Source organism: Triticum aestivum, chromosome 5A, assembly GCF_018294505.1.
Source record: "Triticum aestivum cultivar Chinese Spring chromosome 5A, IWGSC CS RefSeq v2.1, whole genome shotgun sequence".
NCBI lineage: Eukaryota > Viridiplantae > Streptophyta > Magnoliopsida > Poales > Poaceae > Triticum > Triticum aestivum.
The window spans coordinates 529,066,273-529,086,265 of NC_057806.1; positions in this window are offsets into that span (position 1 = coordinate 529,066,273).

A 19,993-nucleotide genomic window follows, 5' to 3' on the forward strand; every position below is an offset into this window, starting at 1 on the left:
TATCATGATAGTTGAAACATCATTGAGAAGGTTCCTCCAACTCAATCCCAACTAAAGTAGTCATTAACATCCCAACAAATTAATTTGGAGTGATGAGATCAGATCAACAATTCAAGTACCAGATACTCAAGATGTCCATAACCTGGGACACGGCTAACCATGATTAGTTTATACACTCGGCACGAAACTCAAACTACGAAAGAAACAAGATCTGATTACTAATCTGGACTAAAGTCAAATTTTACAGTACCAAAATCTTGTTCAAGTTGGTTAAACGACAAGAGGGCTTCGAGACGAAGATCTAGACGCTTGTTTCACCTGATTCGGATAAACGAGCAAAACGTTATACTAGATCGAAGATTAGGCTAGAAATCGCGATAAAAAATAATCACGAAAAACCCTGGAAAAAGAAAACTAACGAACAGGCTAACGGACGAACGTTCGCTATCTGCGACTAACAAATGAACAGCATTCGTTAAAATGGACATACGGACGAACGTCCGCTATTTAACTAAACTAAGAAAAAAATCAATCTAAAAAAGAACTAGGGTTTCGAAAAAAAACCGAACGATTTTCTTGTGAAAACCGGTGGCGGCGGCTACCTCGGCGAGGTCGGCAGCGTACGGCGGTGATGGGACGGCGGAACGGCGACGCTGCGGCGCGGCAAGGCGCGACGATGGCGCTAGGGCGAGGCTGCGCGTGCTAGGGTTTCGGGCGGGGCTGGCGGCTTGCTGGGCCTAGGGGTCACGCGGGGGGGGGGGGGGGGGGAGGGGGGCTTATAAGGCCGGCGACACGGCCCGGTAGGTCGGTTACCTTTTTTTTTATAATAAATCCTGCCGCAGAAAAAAATAAAAGAAATACTAAACAAACTCCAAAAATCCTGAAATAAATTTTCACGGTCCTCTAATAATATTGCGGACAAAGTGAACATTTATTTAGACCTCTAATGCAATTTTGAAAAATGCATTTTCTTCCTAATACAAATAAAATTGCAACAAAATCCAAATAAAATAACTTATTTGATTTTAATATTTTTCCTCTAATATTTCATTTATTTTGGAGAATTCATATTATCTCCTCTCATATATTTTAATATGAAATATTTTCAGGGAAAAAAATAATTAAAACCAAATGATCCTATTTTCAAAATTTGAGAAAACTCAAATATGAAAATAACGAAATTTCCCACTCTCTCCGTGGGTCCTTGAGTTGCTTAGAATTTCAAAAATCGCGAGGCAAAATGCAATAAAATATGATATGCATGAATGACCTATGTATAACATTCCAAATTGAAAATTTGGGATGTTACATTTTCTATTATTATTGTTGTTTTAGACTGACAATTCTGTAGATTTCTTGCTTAGACGTCGATTACACAAGCAGTGGTAGGTAAGTACGGTAAATAGAGCTCCACTTTAATCCTCTAGACCTTATGAACCAGCTGGCTGTAGATGCATCTCATCATGGACATAACAGCATCTCCAACGGCCGCACAAAAATCTCGCGCCCAATAAAAGTTATAGCACGCCACTTTAGCACATTTAGTGCGTCGGGACCAATATTGCTTTAGCAGACGCCCAAAGACGCACATCCAAAAAACAGATAGTGCAAATTGTGAAGCACGCGCAATCCGGAGCCCAAAATATGTTGCGCTCGATAGCGTTTTTCAGCATGCGCCCAAAACTTTTTAGCGCTACAACATCTGCTGGAGCTGTTGGCCGCTCAAAAAAAATTAATTTTTAGTGCATGGAGCTCTTTTTGGACGCCTGTTGGAGATGCTCTAAGAATCTCATCATCTTCAAAAGATTAGAATATATCAAGAAGCCATAAAAAAGCAGCAGTATTGTTTACACTTGTCCCTTTGAGAAGCCCCCAGACAAATTGGATTGACATAATCGACTATGGATTCAAAAGATTGCACAATATATATTTGATAATTACTTGACAAATGGCAGTATTACTAGACTGAATAAGCTTCCTCAACTTAATTCAGACATCCGCCGTAACATTACTTATTTGATACTCAGGTTTTCCATTGCAATATAACTACATTTATGTAGATGTCAACTGCCCGACTCCACCAATTGTAGATGTGATTGACGTTTGGTTTGCTCCGATCTCCCACACTAGTTAACTTGGACACTTGTTGGTTTCATGCAAGCTTGTTTGCGACAAATCCATTTTCAGGGACTGGCTGGCTAACTAGGTTGGTTCTCTCGTGTGATACCTTATATAGCAGCACTAGAACAAGAAACCATACATATAGGTAGCCTGCCTAGCCAAATGTTTACACTAATTAGGTATGTATACACATGCATTTTACATGAATTAACCGAATGTGGTACATTTGGGCACCGGTCTTGCATGTCTACTTGCTTTGCCAGTCAATCTGTCTTGCATCATCCCATCGGTCTCTCATGTGGAACTCATATATGAATTTGGCAATTTGGCACCAACAGAAGCTGGTCCAGTGTTAGGCTGATCGCACTCTGATAAGCCTACTTAATAGATGTGATTAATTGATCACCAATTACACCGAATTACCATAAATGCGTTTAGCTCCAGGTTAAGCGAACTCTGTTTTTCGTAGTCCTGATGTGCAGATCTGTCACAAGGTTGTTGTCTACTTGCCTTGCAATGTCAGCTAACATGCTTGGAGTTCATGTTGTTGACCCATCACCCATTATGGCGATGAGCTAGACCTCTTCTACTCCAAGCAAACCAAATCAGGTACTGAAATCTCTCCTTCTCCTATTATGCCTTAGTATATTGCCTTCAGTGACATGGCCTATTGTTTTACTAGTTAGGTGTTCCTAGTTTCCCATTCAGATATGGATTTGGTAGTTGGCCTACCACTTTGTTGGGAAAGTAGAATTAGGTGTTTTGGCAGGCAGAGGGAGAAAAATAAGCAGCACTGTTGAAGTACATCTGTCCCTTTGTCCTTATATGTGTTCTTTTCCTTTCTAATTTGGTCAGCCTTCAGTGAAATGGAAAATCAATCTAGTTTAAAAGCAATTTTGTAGCGACCCGACCTCAAACGGTCAAGTCTCTGTACTTCAGTGTCATCCCTGGATCGGTAATGTTGACACACACAGTACTTCGAAGGATTTATAACAGAGTATCAATCACACACTTATTACATCGAATGTCTCAAAAGAGAACTTATTACAATAAGTATGGCTTAAGGCCATCTAATTACGATAACATCGGAAGACTTGGAAGATAAAGCGAGTCCATCAACTCCAACAGCATAGCTGAGTGCATGACAAACGACCTACGACATCTTACTCGTCATCTAAAAAGTCCGCAACATGATACGTTGCAGCCCAAAAACGGGTCAACACATGGAATATGCTGGCAAAGTAACACAAGAGAAACAATGAACAGATAAATGCTATCACTACATGCATATATGGCTGGTGGAGGCTCTATGGTTATATTGTTTTGCGAAAAGCCAAATTTTCCCTACAACAAAGGAATATATTTTATTTAACTATCATGGTAGTTGAAACATCATTGAGAAGGTTCCTCCAACTCAATCCAAAGTAGTCATTAACATCCCAACAAATTAATTTGGAGTGATGAGATCAAATCAATAATTCAAGTACCAGATACTCAAGATGTCCATAACCTGGGACACGGTAACCATGATTAGTTTATACACTCGGCAGAGGTTTGCGCACTTTTCCCCACAAGACTCGATCTCCTCTGTTGGATTTCTCGCACTACAGGGTGTTTGAGAAACGGATGACCGAGACACGGTCTTTTAGAAGCATTAACTCTTTACTCTGGGTGGACCGTTACACCTACTAGCCCACCACTGAAAGAGGTCACACAACATACTCAACTATGCCAGAGCCCATAATAGCTTGTGGCTGCACACGGAAGTTTCTAGCATGAATAATCTTATGATCCCTTTGAGCCTGGGTGGCGGACCGTAAGATGATCACACGGGTACTCCGAGATATCCTAGGACAATACTGGATTCTCCAGGTGCCCACAAGCAATCCACCCAAATGTGTATTAAAGTTGCCACCTTAAGTTGAACCATTAATTAACAACTCACATCTGTCATGGATACACTCAAACCCAACCACGTCTACGAGCATATCATAGCAATATAAGCATAATGTAGAAGTAACTCTCAGGGGTTTGATAATAAAACAGGTAATAGGTTCTACCTCATCATCTACTTCCCAGACCCACATGTTAAGAGATCCTACTCATGCAATGTGTGAGGGTTGAAACTAATGCATAAAAACTGGGTGATAAAGGGGTATGATCAAAGTGTTACTTGCCTTGCTGATGGTCTGCAAATCCTAAAGACTCGTAGTAGCACGCTTCGCACTCCGGGTGTTCTATCGGAAACAAACAATAACATACATAAGAAATCAAGCAAATATGCACGGGTAAAACTCAAATAAGAAGATCTAACCAGAAAGTTCAACTGAAGAACTCCGGTTTGCAAAAAGAATCAAATCAAACGGAGCAACGAAACTGAAACTACGAAAGAAACAAGATCTGATTACTAATCTGGACTAAAGTCAAATTTTACAGTACCACGGAAAGAGGGCTTCGAGACGAAGATCTAGACGCTTGTTTGACCTGATTCGGATAAACGAGCAAAAAGTTATACTAGATCGAAAATTAGGATAGAAATCGCGATCGAAAATAATCACGAAAAAACCCTGGAAAAAGAAAACTGACGAACAGGCTAACGGACGAACATTCGCTGTCCGCAACTAACGAATGAACAGCGTTCGTTAAAACGGATGTACGGATGAATGTCCGCTATTTAACTAAACCAAGAAAAAAAACCGATCTAAAAAAGAACTAGGGTTTCGAAAAAATAACCGAATGGTTTTCTTGTGAAAACCGGTGCGGCGGCTACCTCGGCGAGGTCGGCGGCGTGCGGCGGCGACGGGACGGCAGAACGGCGACGCTGCGGCGCGACGATGGCGCTAGGGCGAGGCCGCGCGCTAGGTTTTCGGGCGGGGCTGGCGGCTTGCTGGGCCTCGGGGTCACGCGGGGGGGGGGGGGGGGCTTATAAGGCCGGGGACACGGCCCGGTAGGTCAGTTACCTTTTTTTTAATAAATCCTTCCGCAGAAAAAGAAATACTAAACGGACTCCAAAAATCCTGAAATAAATTTTCTCGGTCCTCTAATAATATTGCGGACAAAGTGAACATTTATTTAGACCTCTAATGCAATTTTGAAAAACACATTGTTTTCCTAATACAAATAAAATTGCAACAAAATCCAAATAAAATAACTTATTTTATTTTAATATTTTTCCTCTAAGATTTCATTTATTTTGGAGAATTCTTATTATCTCCTCTCATATATTTTAGTATGAAATATTTTCGGGGAAGAAAAATAATTAAAACCAAATGATCCTATTTACAAAATTTGAGAAAACTCAAATATGAAAATAACGAAATTCCCAACTCTCTCCGTGGGTCCTTGAGTTGCTTAGAATTTCAAGAATCGCGAGGCAAAATACAATAAAATATGATATACATGAATAACCTATGTATAACATTCCAAATTGAAAATTTGGGATGTTACATTTTATACTATTATTGTTGTTTCAGGCTGACGATTCTGTAGATTTCTTGCTTAGACATCGATTACACGAGCAGTTGTAGGTAAGTACGGTAAATAGAGGTCCACTTTAATCCTCTGGACCTTATGAACCAGCTGGCCGTAGATGCATCTCAACATGAACATAAGAGCATCTCCAACGGCCGCACAAAAATCTCGCGTCCAATAAAAGTTATAGCGCGACACTTTAGCATATTTAGTGCGCCAGGACCAACATTGCTTTAGCAGACGCCCAAAGACACGCGCTCAAAAAATAGACAGTGCAAATTATGAAGCATGCGCAATCGGGAGCCCAAAATATGCTGCGCGCGATAGCGTTTTTCAGCGCGCGCCCAAAACTTTTTAGCGTTACAGCATCTGCTGGAGCTGTTGGGTGCCCAAAAAAAACTAATTTTTAATGCGCGGAGCTCTTTTTGGACGCCTGTTGGAGATGCTCTAAGAATCTCATCATCTTCAAAAGATTAGAATATATCAAGAAGCCATAAAAAAAGCAGCAATATTGTTTACACCTGTCCCTTTGAGAAGCCCCCAGACAAATTGGATTGACATAATCGACTATGGATTCAAAAGATTGCACAATATATATTTGATAATTACTTGACAAATGGCAGTATTACTAGACTGAATAAGCTTCCTCAACTTAATTCAGACATCTGCCGTAACATTACTTATTTGATACTCATGTTTTCCATTGCAATATAACTACATTTATGTAGATGTACAACTGCCCGGCTCCACCAATTGTAGATGTGATTGACGTTTGGTTTGCTCCGATCTCCCACACTAGTTAACTTGGACACTTGTTGGTTTCACGCGAGCTTGTTTGCGACAAACCCATTTTCAGGGACTGGCTGGCTAACTAGGTTGGTTCTCTCGTGTGATACCTTAATATAGCAGCACTAGAACAAGAAACCATACATATAGGTAGCCTGCCTAGCCAAATGTTTACACTTATTAGGTATGTATACGCATGCATTTTACATGAATTAACCGAATGCAGTACATTTGGGCACCGGTCTTGCATGTCTACTTGCTTTGCCAGTCAATCTGTCTAGCATCATCCCATCGGTCTCTCATTTTCTTAGTCCCCTTTTGCATCAGTGTCCGGTAAACAAACTAAGTATGTACGGCCCACACGTACATGCAACACGCATGGATGTGGATTCCATGGCACAAAGAGAGTAATGTGATGATCAATATTTGGTCCTAGCTTGGATGCACAATTGGCCTACAGCTTCGTGACTCCATATCAGCTCGGTCGCAACTTCCTGTCACAGCAAGGATTGAGTTGTAGTGCCCGTATGTTCCTTGATAGTACTTGATAAATACTCGAGGATAAATTCAAAACATTGCACAATATTTGATATATGAACATTACGTAGCCGAGCAGAAGACCTAATCGGTTTGTTCTCAAATCAATCCTCAATTGTTTCCCAAAAAGGCTCACAAATGGTAACCACTGTAGAACCCATCGGCTGAAGCATTGAGTACAACATTGATGCCTGGGGTTAGCCATGATACACCAAGCTAATATGGTGGCAGCCTGCCAGGTCACAACTCACAAGGCAAATCTATTACAGAAGCTCCATGTCGGTTCTCAAATCTAAGTATATTTTTGAGACTTCAAGTTTTCCACATAGATGTATAAGCCACTGGAAGGACTAAACTGAATAATCTTCCTTTCCTTGATATATTTTGACACAGTTAGTTTCTCTTGCCGGTGTCCTCAATCTTGATGTGATTTGACATTCAAACATAGCTAGGTTGATATAATCGTTGATCTAAGTACGAATACATTGAGGCATAGGTACAAGCGGCTGGTCCCTCCATCCTGAGATGTGATTGTGATTTGGTTTGCTTCAATCTCCTATGCTCAAAATAAAAATAAAATAAGAACAACAAACGGTACTTATATGAGGATGGGTCATGCATGTCTCATGCTTGTTTTTCCTATCATGCACCTCATTGGTCTTTCATTTTTCCCCTCGGTGCACTTTTGAATCCATCTCCGGTAAATGAACAAAGCACGTGACACCTTGATAAGCCAGATGGCGTGCAAGTCAAGCGGCACCGCTAGCGGCGATGCAGACGTGCGATGGCGGGTGTCTTTCGCCACCGATCTCATGGCGCGTACGCTCACGTTCGACGACGGTGTGCTCCTACTGCGCCGGGGCGCCTTCCGCCTGGTTCTCATAGACTCGCGGGGGATCATGGTGGATGCACATTTCCTTCGGGCGGCAGAGTCCATCGACATCGGCGATGTGATCTCGTTCCTCTGCCATTTCGCTAAGGTACGCGACCGATTGCCGGCGACGAATCAAAGTCTGACGAGATCCTATGCTACCTATTGAGGTTGCGTTGGTTTTTCCCTCGAAGAGGAAAGGATGATGCAACAAAGTAGAGTAAGTATTTCCCTCAGCTTTTAAGAACCAAGGTATCAATTCAGTAAGAGACAACATGACAAGCCACCGAATACCTGCACAAACAAACACCAACTTGCACCCAACGCGACAAAGGGGCTCTCAATCCCTTCACGGTTATTTGCAAAGTGAGATATGATATAGATGGATAAACGGTAAAGTAATATTTTTGGTATTTTTTGGCTTATGGAACGGAAAGTAAAATATTGCAAAGAAAGTAAATAGGAAACTAAAATTGTAGATCGGAAACTTATATGATAGAAAATAGACCCCGGGGCCATAGATTTCACTAGAGGCACTGGCACTGGGCTCTAGGTTAATAGGTTAGTCCAAAAAATCATATAAAATAGCATATTAATGTTGGGGAACGCTGTAATTTCAAAAAAAATTCCTACGCACATGCAAGATCCATCTAGGTGATGTATAGCAACGAGAGGGGAGAGTGTTGTCCACGTACCCTCGGAGACCGTAAGCGGAAGCGTTATGACAACGCGGTTGATGTAGTCATACGTCTTCACGATCCGACCGATCCTACCACCGAAGGTACGGCACCTCCGCGATCTGCACACGTTCAGCTCGGTGACGTCCCACGAACTCTAGATCCAGCTGAGGTCAAGGGAGAGTTTCATCAGCACGACAGCGTGATGACGGTGATGATGAAGTTACCGACGCAGGGCTTCTCCTAAGCTCTACAACGATATGACTGAGGTGGAAATCTATGGAGGAGGCACCGCACACGGCTAAACAATCAACTTGTGTGTCTATGGGGTGCCCCCTCCCCCGTATATAAAGGGGGAGGAGGAGAGGTCCGGCCTAGGAGGAGGCGCTCCCAAGGGGGGGGGTAATCCTACTCCAAGTAGGTTTGCCCCCCCCCTTTCCTATTCCTACTAGGAGAAGGAGGAAAGAGGAGGAGAGGAGAAGGAAAGGGGGGGGGGCAAGCCCTAAACCAATTCAGTTTGGGCCCAGGAGGGGCGCGGCCCACCACTTGCATGCTGCCCTCTTTCTCCACTAGGGCCCATTAAGGCCCATTGACTACCCGGGGGGTTCCGGTAACCTCCCGGTACTCCGAAAAATGCCCGAACTCATCCGAAACCATTTCGGTGTCCAAACATAGCCTTCCAATATATCGATCTTTATGTCTCGACCATTTCGAGACTCCTCATCATGTCCGTGATCACATCCGGGACTCCGAACTACCTTCGGTACATCAAAACACATACACTCATAATACCGATCGTCATCGAACGTTAAGTATGCGGACCCTACGGGTTCGAAAACTATGTAGACATGACCGAGACTCACCTCCGGTCAATAACCAATAGCGGAACCTGGATGCTCATATTGGTTCCTACATATTCTACGAAGATCTTTATCGGTCAAACCGCATAACAACATATGTTGTTCCCTTTGTCATTGGTATGTTACCTGCCCGAGATTCGATCGTCGGTATCTCAATACCTAGTTCAATATCGTTACTAGCAAGTCTCTTTACTCATTCTGTAATGCATCATCCCGTGACTAACTCATTAGTCACATTGCTTTCAAGGCTTATAGTGATGTGCATTATCGAGAGGGCCCAGAGATACCTCTTCGACAATCCGAGTGACAAATCCTAATCTCGATCTATGCCAACTCAACAAACACCATTGGAGACACCTATAGAGCATCTTTATAATCACCCAGTTACGTTGTGACGTTTTGTAGCACACTAAGTGTTCCTCCGGTATTCGGGAGTTGCATAATCTCATAGTCATAGGAACATGTATAAGTCATGAAGAAAGCAATAGCAATAAACTAAACGATCATAGTGCTAAGCTAACGGATGGGTCTTGTCCATCAAATCATTCTCTAATGATGTGATCCCGTTCATCAAATGACAACACATGTCCATGGCTAGGAAACTTAACCATCTTTGATTAACGAGCTAGTCAAGTAGAGGCATACTAGGGACACTCTGTTTGTCTATGTATTCACACATGTACTAAGTTTCCGGTTAATACAGTTCTAGCATGAATAATAAACATTTATCATGATATAAGGAAATATAAATAACAACTTTATTATTGCCTCTAGGGCATATTTCCTTCAATTAATGCATATAAAACAACCAAATCAGATAATATAATAGCATGGAACAATAAAAAAATTATAGATACGTTGGAGACGTATCAGGCATCCCCAAGCTTAATTCCTGCTCGTCCTCGAGTATGTAAATGATAAAAACAGAATTTTTGATGTGGAATGCTACCTAACATATTTATCCATGTAATTCTCTTTATTGTGGCATGAATGTTCATATCTGTATGATTCAAAACAAAAGTTTAATATGACATAAAAACAATAATACTTCAAGCATACTAACAAAATAATTATGTCTTCTCAAAATAACATGGCCAAAGATAGCTTATCCCAACAAAATCATATAGTCTGGCTATGCTCCATCTTCATCACACAAAATATTTAAATCATGCACAACCCCGATGACAAGCCAAGCAATTGTTTCATACTTTTATCGTTCTCAAACTTTTTCAACTTCCACGCAATACATGAGCATGAGCCATGGACATAGCACTATAGGTGGAATTGACAGTGGTTGTGGAGAAGACAAAAAGAAGGAGATAGTCTCACATCAACTAGGCGTATCAATGAGCTATGGAGATGCCCATCAATAAATATTAATGTGAGTGAGTAGGGATTTCCATGCAACGGATGCACTAGAGCTATAAGTTTATGAAAGCTCAAAACGAAAATTAAGTGGGTGTGCATCCAACTTGCTTGCTCACGAAGACCTAGGGAAATTTTGAGGAAGCCCATCATTGGAATATACAAGCCAAGTTCTATAATTAAAATTCCCACTAGTATATGAAAGTGATATCATAGGAGACTCTCTATCATGAAGATCATGGTGCTACTTTGAAGCATAAGTGTGGTAAAAGGATAGTAACATTGCCCCTTCTCTCTTTTCTCTCATTTATTTATATTTTTTTATTTGGGCCTTCTCTCATTTTTTTGGCCACTTTTTTTGTCCGGAGTCTCATCCTGACTTGTGGGGGAATCATAGTCTCCATCATCCTTTCCTCACATGGGACAATGCTCTAATAATGAAGATCATCACACTTTTATTTACTTACAACTTGATACTTAGAACAGAATATGACTCCATGTGAATTTCTCCGGCGGTGTACCAGGATGTGCAATGAATCAAGAGTGACATGTATGAAAGAATTATGAATGGTAGCTTTGCCACAAATACGATCTCAACTACATGATCATGCAAATCAATATGACAATGGTTGAGCGTGTCATAATAAATGGAACGGTGGAAAGTTGCATGGCAATATATCTCAGAATGGCTATGGAAATTCCATAATAGGTAGGTATGGTGGCTGTTTTGAGGAAGGCATATGGTGGGTTCATGGTACCGGCGAAAGTTGTGCGGTACTAGAGAGGCTAGCAATGGCGGAAATGTGAGAGTGCGTATAATCCATGGACTCGACATTAGTCATAAAGAACTCACATACTTATTGCAAAAATCTATTAGTTATCGAAACAAAGTACCACGCGCATGCTCCTAGGGGGATAGATTGGTAGGAAAAGACCATAGCTTGTCCCCGACCGCCACTCATAAGGAAGACAAACGATTCACCATACGTGCATGCTACGGGACTCACAAACTTTAACACAAGTATTTCTCAAATTCACAACTACTCACTAGCATAAATGTGCAACCTTGACCTACAAAACAAAGACATGGGATCAATACACAAAGGAAAAGAAGAGACTACACTGAATGTTATATAATTTGATTGGGAACTACTGATTGTTAAGCAGGTGCATGCACAACTACTGCATGTTTTCTCATTTGCACAAGCGGTGGGAGGAGAGATGACTCACAACCCAAGTGTGGCAAATTCCCAGCCAAGGAATTCACCACTTTGGGTGGAGCTAAGGTAAGAGCACTGGGTGTAATATTGCCCAACAAGTTGACCTTGTGTTGGGATGTCAATACATTTTTTTAAACAACCTTGTTGATGTGTTGCTATTTCAAAGTAGAGCAATGTGGCACTATTAAGAAGGAACTGCAGGAACTATAAAGCATTCATATGTCAGTACAAAATGGAATGATGAGAAGATATATGCATCACAAAGAATCAATGGCCTATGCAACATGCTTTTATGGGTTAATCCAGAAGGATAGTTAGCTATATCAAGAAAAATAAAACATTATAGCAAAGAGCCTAATAAAAGTGAAATAAATGAGTACAAATTAGGAACTTGTGTCGATCTATTGCAGACAATAAGGGCTGATTCAAAAAATGGAACACTTGAGTTATTGATACATACTCTGTACCAAATAAGTGATTAAAGTCCAGTTACATCTGGGAAGCACGGTACATTTAGATCCACCGGCAAGGAACATGCTGGAAAACTATCTTCTATCAGAATAGGGGATTGAAGCACACTGTGGTTATTGTGAAAACAAAATGGAATGGCACTTGCTTGGACAATTATTTCTCACTTGCTAGTTATGTATTGAGATCAATAAGTGCTCCTGTGTTGATTTATTTGTCATGCTATTTTCTGTTGGGGAACGTAGTAATTCAAAAAAATTCCTACGGTCATGCAAGATCTAACTAGGAGACGCAAAGCAACGAGAGGGGAGAGTGTGTCCACGTACCCTCGTAGACCGAAAGCGGAAGCGTTTAGTTACGCGGTTGATGTAGTCGAACGTCTTCACGATCCAACCGATCCAAGTACCGAACGTACGTCACCTCCGTGTTCAGCACAGGTTCAGCACGATGACGTCCCTTGAGCTCTTGATCCAGTAGAGGATCAAGGGAGAGTTTCGTCAGCACGACGGCATGGTGATGGTGTTTTTGATGTGATCCGCGCAGGGCTTCACATAAGCACTACGACAATATGATCGAGGTGGTAAACTATGGAGGGGGGCACCGCACACGGCTAAGACAATTGATCTTGTGCCTTTGGGGTGCCCTCTGCCCACGTATATAAAGGAGGGGGGAGGAGGAGGCCGGCCAAGGGGGAGGCGCGCCAAGGGGGGAGTCCTACTAGGACTCCAAACCGAGTAGGATTCGGCCCCCCTTTCCTTCCAACACAGAGGGGGAAAGGAGGGAGAGGGAGAAGGAAAGAGGGGGGCCACGCCCCCTCCCCTTGTCCAATTCGGATTGGAGAAAGGGGGGCGCGCCTCACCTCCTGTGGCCTGCCTCCTCTCCCCCACTATGGCCCATTAGGCCCAATAACTTTCACGGGGGGTTCCGGTAACCTCTCGGTACTCCGAAAAATCCCCGATCTTCTTCGGAACCATTCCGGTGTCTGTATATAACCTTCCAATATATCAATCTTTACCTCTCAACCATTTCAAGAATCCTCGTCATGTCCGTGATCTCATCCGGGACTCCGAACAAACTTCGGTCACCAAAACACATAACTCATAATACAAATCATCATCGAACGTTAAGCGTGCGGACCCTGCGGGTTCGAGAACTATGTAGACATGACCGAGACACATCTCTGGTAAATAACCAATAGTGGAACCTGGGTGCTCATATTGGCTCCTAAATATTCTACGAAGATCTTTATCGGTCAAACCGCATAACAACATACATCATTCCCTTTGTCATCGGTATGTTACTTGCCCGAGATTCGATCGCCGGTATCATCATCTAGTCCAATATCATTACCGGCAAGTCTCTTTACTCATTCCATAATGCATAATCCCATAACTAACTCATTAGTCACATTGCTTGCAAGGCTTATAGTGATGTGCATTACCGAGAGGGCCTGGAGATACCTCTCCGATACTCGGAGTGACAAATCCTAATCTCGATCTATGCCAACTCAACAAACACCATCGGAGACACATGTAGAGCATCTTTATAATCACCCAGTTACGTTGTGACGTTTGATAGCACACAAAGTGTTCCTCCGGTATTCGAGAGTTGCATAATCTCATAGTCAGAGGAATATGTATAAGTCATGAAGAAAGCAATAGCAATAAAAGTAAACGGTCATTATGCTAAGCTAACGGATGGGTCTTGTCCATCACATCATTCTCCAATGATGTGATCCCGTTCATCAAATGACAACACATGTCTATGGTCAGGAAACTTAACCATCTTTGATTAACGAGCTAGTCAAGTAGAGGCATACTAGGGACACTCTGTTTGTCTATGTATTCACACATGTACTAAGTTTCTGGTTAATACAATTCTAGCATGAATAATAAACATTTATCATGATATGAGGAAACATAAATAACAACTTTATTATTGCCTCTAGGGCATATTTCCTTCAGCCTCCCACTTGCACTAGAGTCAATAATCTAGATTACATAGTAATGACTAACACCCATGAAGTCTTGGTGTTGATCATGTTTTGCTCATGAGAGAGGCTTAGTCAACGGATCTGCAACATTCAGATTCCTATGTATCTTGCAAAGCTCTATGTCTCCCTCCTTGACTTGATCGCGGATGGAATTGAAGCGTCTCTTGATGTGTTTGGTTCTCTTGTGAAATCTGGATTCCTTCGCCAAGGCAATTGCTCTAGTATTGTCACAAAAGATTTTTCATTGGACCTGATGCACTAGGTTTTACACCTAGATCGGATATGAACTCCTTCATCCAGACTCCTTCATTTGCTGCTTCCGAAGCAGCTATGTACTCCCTTCACACGTAGATCCCGCCACAATTCTCTGCTTTGAACTGCACCAACTTACAGCTCCACCGTTAAATATAAATACGTATCCGGTTTGTGACTTAGAGTCATTTGGATCAGTGTCAAAGCTTGCATCGATGTAACCATTTACGACGAGCTCTTTGTCACCTCCATAAACAAGAAACATATCCTTAGTCCTTTTCAGGTATTTCAGGATGTTTTTGACCGCTGTCTGGTGATCCACTCCTGGATTACTTTGGAACCTCCCTGCTAAACTTATAGCAAGGCACACATCAGGTCTGGTACACAGCATTGCATACATGATAGAACCTATGGATGAGGCATAGGGAATGACTTTCATTTCTCCCGTCTGAAATGGTCGGGCATTGAGTCTGACTCAACTTCATACCTTGTAACACAGGCAAGAACCCTTTCTTTGATTGATCCATTTTGAACTTCTTGAAAAATTTATCAAGGTATGTGCTTTGTCAAAGTCCAATTAAGCGTCTTGATCTATCTCTATATATCTTGATGCCCAATATATAAGCAGCTTCATCGAGGTCTTTCATTGAGAAATTCTTATTCAAGTATCCTTTTATGCTATCCAGAAATTCTATACTATTCCCAATCAATAATACATCATCCACATATAATATTAGAAATGCTACAGAGCTCCCACTCACTTTCTTGTAAATACAGGCTTCTCCAAAAGTCTGTATAAAACCATATGCTTTGATCACACTATCAAAGCGTATATTCCAACTCTGAGAGGCATAAATGGATCGTTGGAGCTTGCACACTTTGTTAGCACCTTTAGGATCGACAAAGCCTTCTGGTTGCATCATATACAACTCTTCTTTAAGATATCCATTAAGGAATGCAGTTTTGACATCCATTTGCCAAATTTCATAATCATAAAATGCGGCAATTGCTAACCTGATTCGGACAGACTTCAGCATCACTACAGGTGAGAAGGTCTCATCGTAGTCAAATCCTTGAACTTGTCGAAAACCTTTCGCAACAACTCGAGCTTTGTAGACAGTAACATTACCGTCAACATCAGTCTTCTTCTTGAAGATCCATTTATTCTCTATGGCTTGCCGATCATCGGGCAAGTCAACCAAAGTCCATACTTTGTTCTCATACATGGATCCCATCTCAGATTTCATGGCCTCAAGCCATTTCGCGGAATCTGGGCTCATCATCGCTTCCTAATAGTTCGTAGGTTCATCATGGTCAAGTAACATGACCTCTAGAACAGGATTATCGTACCACTCTGGTGCGGATCATACTCTGGTTGACCTACGAGGTTCGGTAGTAACTTGATCTGAAGTTTCATGATCATCATCATTAGCTTCCTCACTGATTGGTGTAGGAATCACTTGAAATGATTTCTGTGATGAACTACTTTCTAATACGGGAGAAGGTACAATTACCTCATCAAGTTCTACTTTCCTCCCACTCACTTCATTCGAGAGAAACTCCTTCTCTAGAAAGGATCCATTTTTAGCAACGAATATTTTGCCTTCGGATCTGTGATAGAAGGTGTACCCAACAGTCTCCTTTGGCTATCCTATCATGACACATTTCTCTGATTTTGGGTTCGAGCTTATCAGGTTGAAGCTTTTTCACATAAGCATCGCAGCCCCAAACTTTAAGAAACGACAGGTTAGGTTTCTTGCTAAACAACAGTTCATATGGTGTCGTCTCAACGCATTTAGATGGTGCCCTATTTAACATGAATGCAGCCGTCTCTAAAGCATAACCCCAAAACGATAGCGGTCAATCAGTAAGAGACATCATAGATTGCACCATATCTAATAAAGTACGGTTACAACGTTCGGACACACCATTACGTTGTGGTGTTCCAGGTGACGTGAGTTGCGAAACTATTCCACATTGTTTCAAATGAAGACCAAACTCATAACTCAAATATTCACCTCCATGATTAGATCGTAGAAACTTTATTTTCTTGTTACGATGATTCTCCCCTTCACTCTGAAATTCTTTGAACTATTCAAATGTTTCAGACTTATGTTTCATTAAGTAGATATACCCATATCTGCTCAAATCATCTGTGAAGGTCAGAAAATAATGATACCCACCGCGAGCCTCAACACTCATCGGACCGCTTACATCAATATGTATTATTTCCAATAAGTCAGTGGCTCGTTCCATTGTTTCGGAGAACAGAGTCTTAGTCATCTTGCCCATGAGGCATGGTTCGCAAGCATCAAGTGATTCATAATCAAGTGATTCCAAAAACCCATCAGCATGGAGTTTCTTCATGCGCTTTACACCAATATGACCTAAACGGCAGTGCCACAAATAAGTTGCACTATCATTATTAACTTTGCATCTTTTGGCTTCAATATTTTGAATATGTGTATCACTACAATCGAGATTCCACAAAAATAGACCACTCATCAAGGGTGCATGACCATAAAATATATTACTCATATAAATAGAACAACCATTATTCTTTGATTTAAGTGAATAACCGTCTTGCATCAAACAAGATCCAGATATAATGTTCATGCTCAACACTGGCACCAAATAACAATTATTTAGGTCTAAAACTAATCCCGATGGTAGATGTAGAGGTAGGTGCCGACGGCGATCACATCGACTTTGGAACCATTTCCCACGTGCATCGTCACCTCGTCCTTCGCCAATCTTCGTTGAATCCGTAGCCCCTGTTTCGAGTTGCAAATATGAGCAACAGAACCAGTATCAAATACCCAGGCGCTACTACGAGCATTAGTAAGGTACAAATCAAGAACATGTATCTCAAATGTACCTTTCACTTTGCCATCCTTCTTATCCGCCAAATACTGGGGCAGTTCCACTTCTAGTGACCAGTCCCTTTGCAGTAGAAGCACTCAGTCTCAGGCTTAGGTCTAGACTTGGGTTTCTTCCCTTGAGCGACAACTAGCTTGCTGTTCTTCTTGAAGTTCCCCTTCATCCCTTTGCCATTTTTCTTGAAACTAGTGGTCTTGTTCACCATCAACACTTGATGCTCCTTCTTGGTTTCTACCTCCGCAGCCTTTAGCATCACAAAGAGCTCGGGAATTGTCTTTTCCATCCCTTGCATATCATAGTTCAACCCGAAGCCTTTATAACTTGGTGGCAGTGATTGAAAAACTCTGTCAATGACACTATCATCAGGAAGATTAACTCCCAGCTGAGTCAAGTGGTTGTGGTACCCAGACATTCTGAGTATGTGTTCACTGACAGAACTATTCTCCTCCATTTTGCAGCTATAGAACTAGTTGGAGACTTCATATCTCTCAACTCGGGCATTTGCTTGAAATATCAACTTCAACTCCTGGAACATCTCATATGCTCCATGACGTTCAAAACATCTTTGAAGTCCTGTTTCTAAGCCGTAGAGCATGGCACACTAAACTATCAAGTAGTCATCAGCTTTGCTCTGCCAGACGTTCATAACGTCCGGAGTTGCTCCTGCAACGGGTCTTGCACCTAGCAGTGCTTCCAGGACGTAATTCTTTTTGTGCAGCAATGAGGATAATCCTCAAGTTACGGACCCAGTCTGTGTAGTTTCTACCATCATCTTTCAACATAGCTTTCTTTAGGAATGCATTAAAATTCAAGGGAACGGTAGCACGGGCCATTGATCTACAACAACATAGACATGCAAAAATTATCAGGTACTAAGTTCACGATAAATTAAAGTTCAATTAATCATATTACTTAAGAACTCCCACTTAGATAGACATCCCTCTAATCATCTAAATGATCACGTGATCCATATCAACTAAACCATGTCCGATCATCACGTGAGATGGAGTAGTTTTCAATGGTGAACATCTCTATGTTGATCATATCTACTATATGATTCACGTTTGACCTTTCGGTCTCAATGCTCCGAGGCCATATCTGCATATGCTAGGCTCATCAAGTTTAACCCAAGAATTCTACACGTGCAAAACTGGCTTGCACCCGTTGTATGTGAACGTAGAGCTTATCACACCCGATCATGACGTGGTGTCTCGGCACGGTGAACTGTAGCAACGGTGCATACTCAGGGAGAACACTTGTACCTTGAAATTTAGTGAGAGATCGTCTTATAATGCTACCGCCGTACTAAGAAAAATAAGATGCATAAAGGATAAACATCACATGCAATCAAAATATGTGACATGATATGGACATCATCATCTTGTGCATTTGATCTCCATCTCCAAAGCACCGTCATGATCTCCATCGTCACTGGCTTGACACCTTGATCTCCATCGTAGCATCGTTGTTGTCTCGCCAACTATTGCTTCAACGACTATCGCTACCGCTTACTAATAAAGTAAAGCTATTACATGGCGATTACATTTCATACAATAAAGCGACAACCATAAGGCTCCTGCCAGTTGCCTATAAATTTTACAAAACATGATCATCTCATACAACAATTTATATCTCATCATGTCTTGACCATATCACACCACATCATGCCCTGCAAAAACAAGTCAGATGTCCTCTAGTTTGTTGTTGCAAGTTTTACGTGGCTGCTACGGGCTTCTAGCAAGAACCTTTCTTACCTACGCATCAAAACCACAACAATTTTTCGTCAAGTGTGCTGTTTTAACCTTCAACAAGGATCGACCATAGTCAAACTTGATTCAACTAAAGTTGGAGAAACAGACACCCGCTAGCCACCTGTGTGTGAAGCACGTCGGTAGAACCTGTCTCATGAACGCGGTCATGTAATGTCGGTCCGGGCCGCTTCATCCAACAATACCACCGAATCAAAGTAAGACGTTGGTGGTAAGCAGTATGACTATCATCGCCCACAACTCATTGTGTTCTACTCGTGCATATATCATCTACGCATAGACCTGGATCGAATGCCACTGTTGGGGAATGTAGTAATTCAAAAAAAAATCCTATGATCATGCAAGATCTTACTAGGAGATGCATAGCAACAAGAGGGGAGAGTGTATCCACGTACCCTCGTAGACCGAAAGCGGAAGCGTTTAGTAATGCGTGTCGGTGTCAAAACCGGCGGATCTCGGGTAGAGGGTCCCGAACTGTGCTTCTAAGGCGGGTGGTAACAGGAGGCAGGGGACACAATGTTTACCTAGGTTCGGGCCCTCTCGATGGAGGTAATACCCTACTTCCTGCTTGATTGATCTTGATGATATGAGTATTACAAGAGTTGATCTACCACGAGATCGTAGAGGCTAAACCCTAGAAGCTAGCCTATGATTATGATTGTTGTTGTCCTACGGACTAAACCCTCCGATTTATATAGACACCGGAGGGGGCTAGGGTTACAC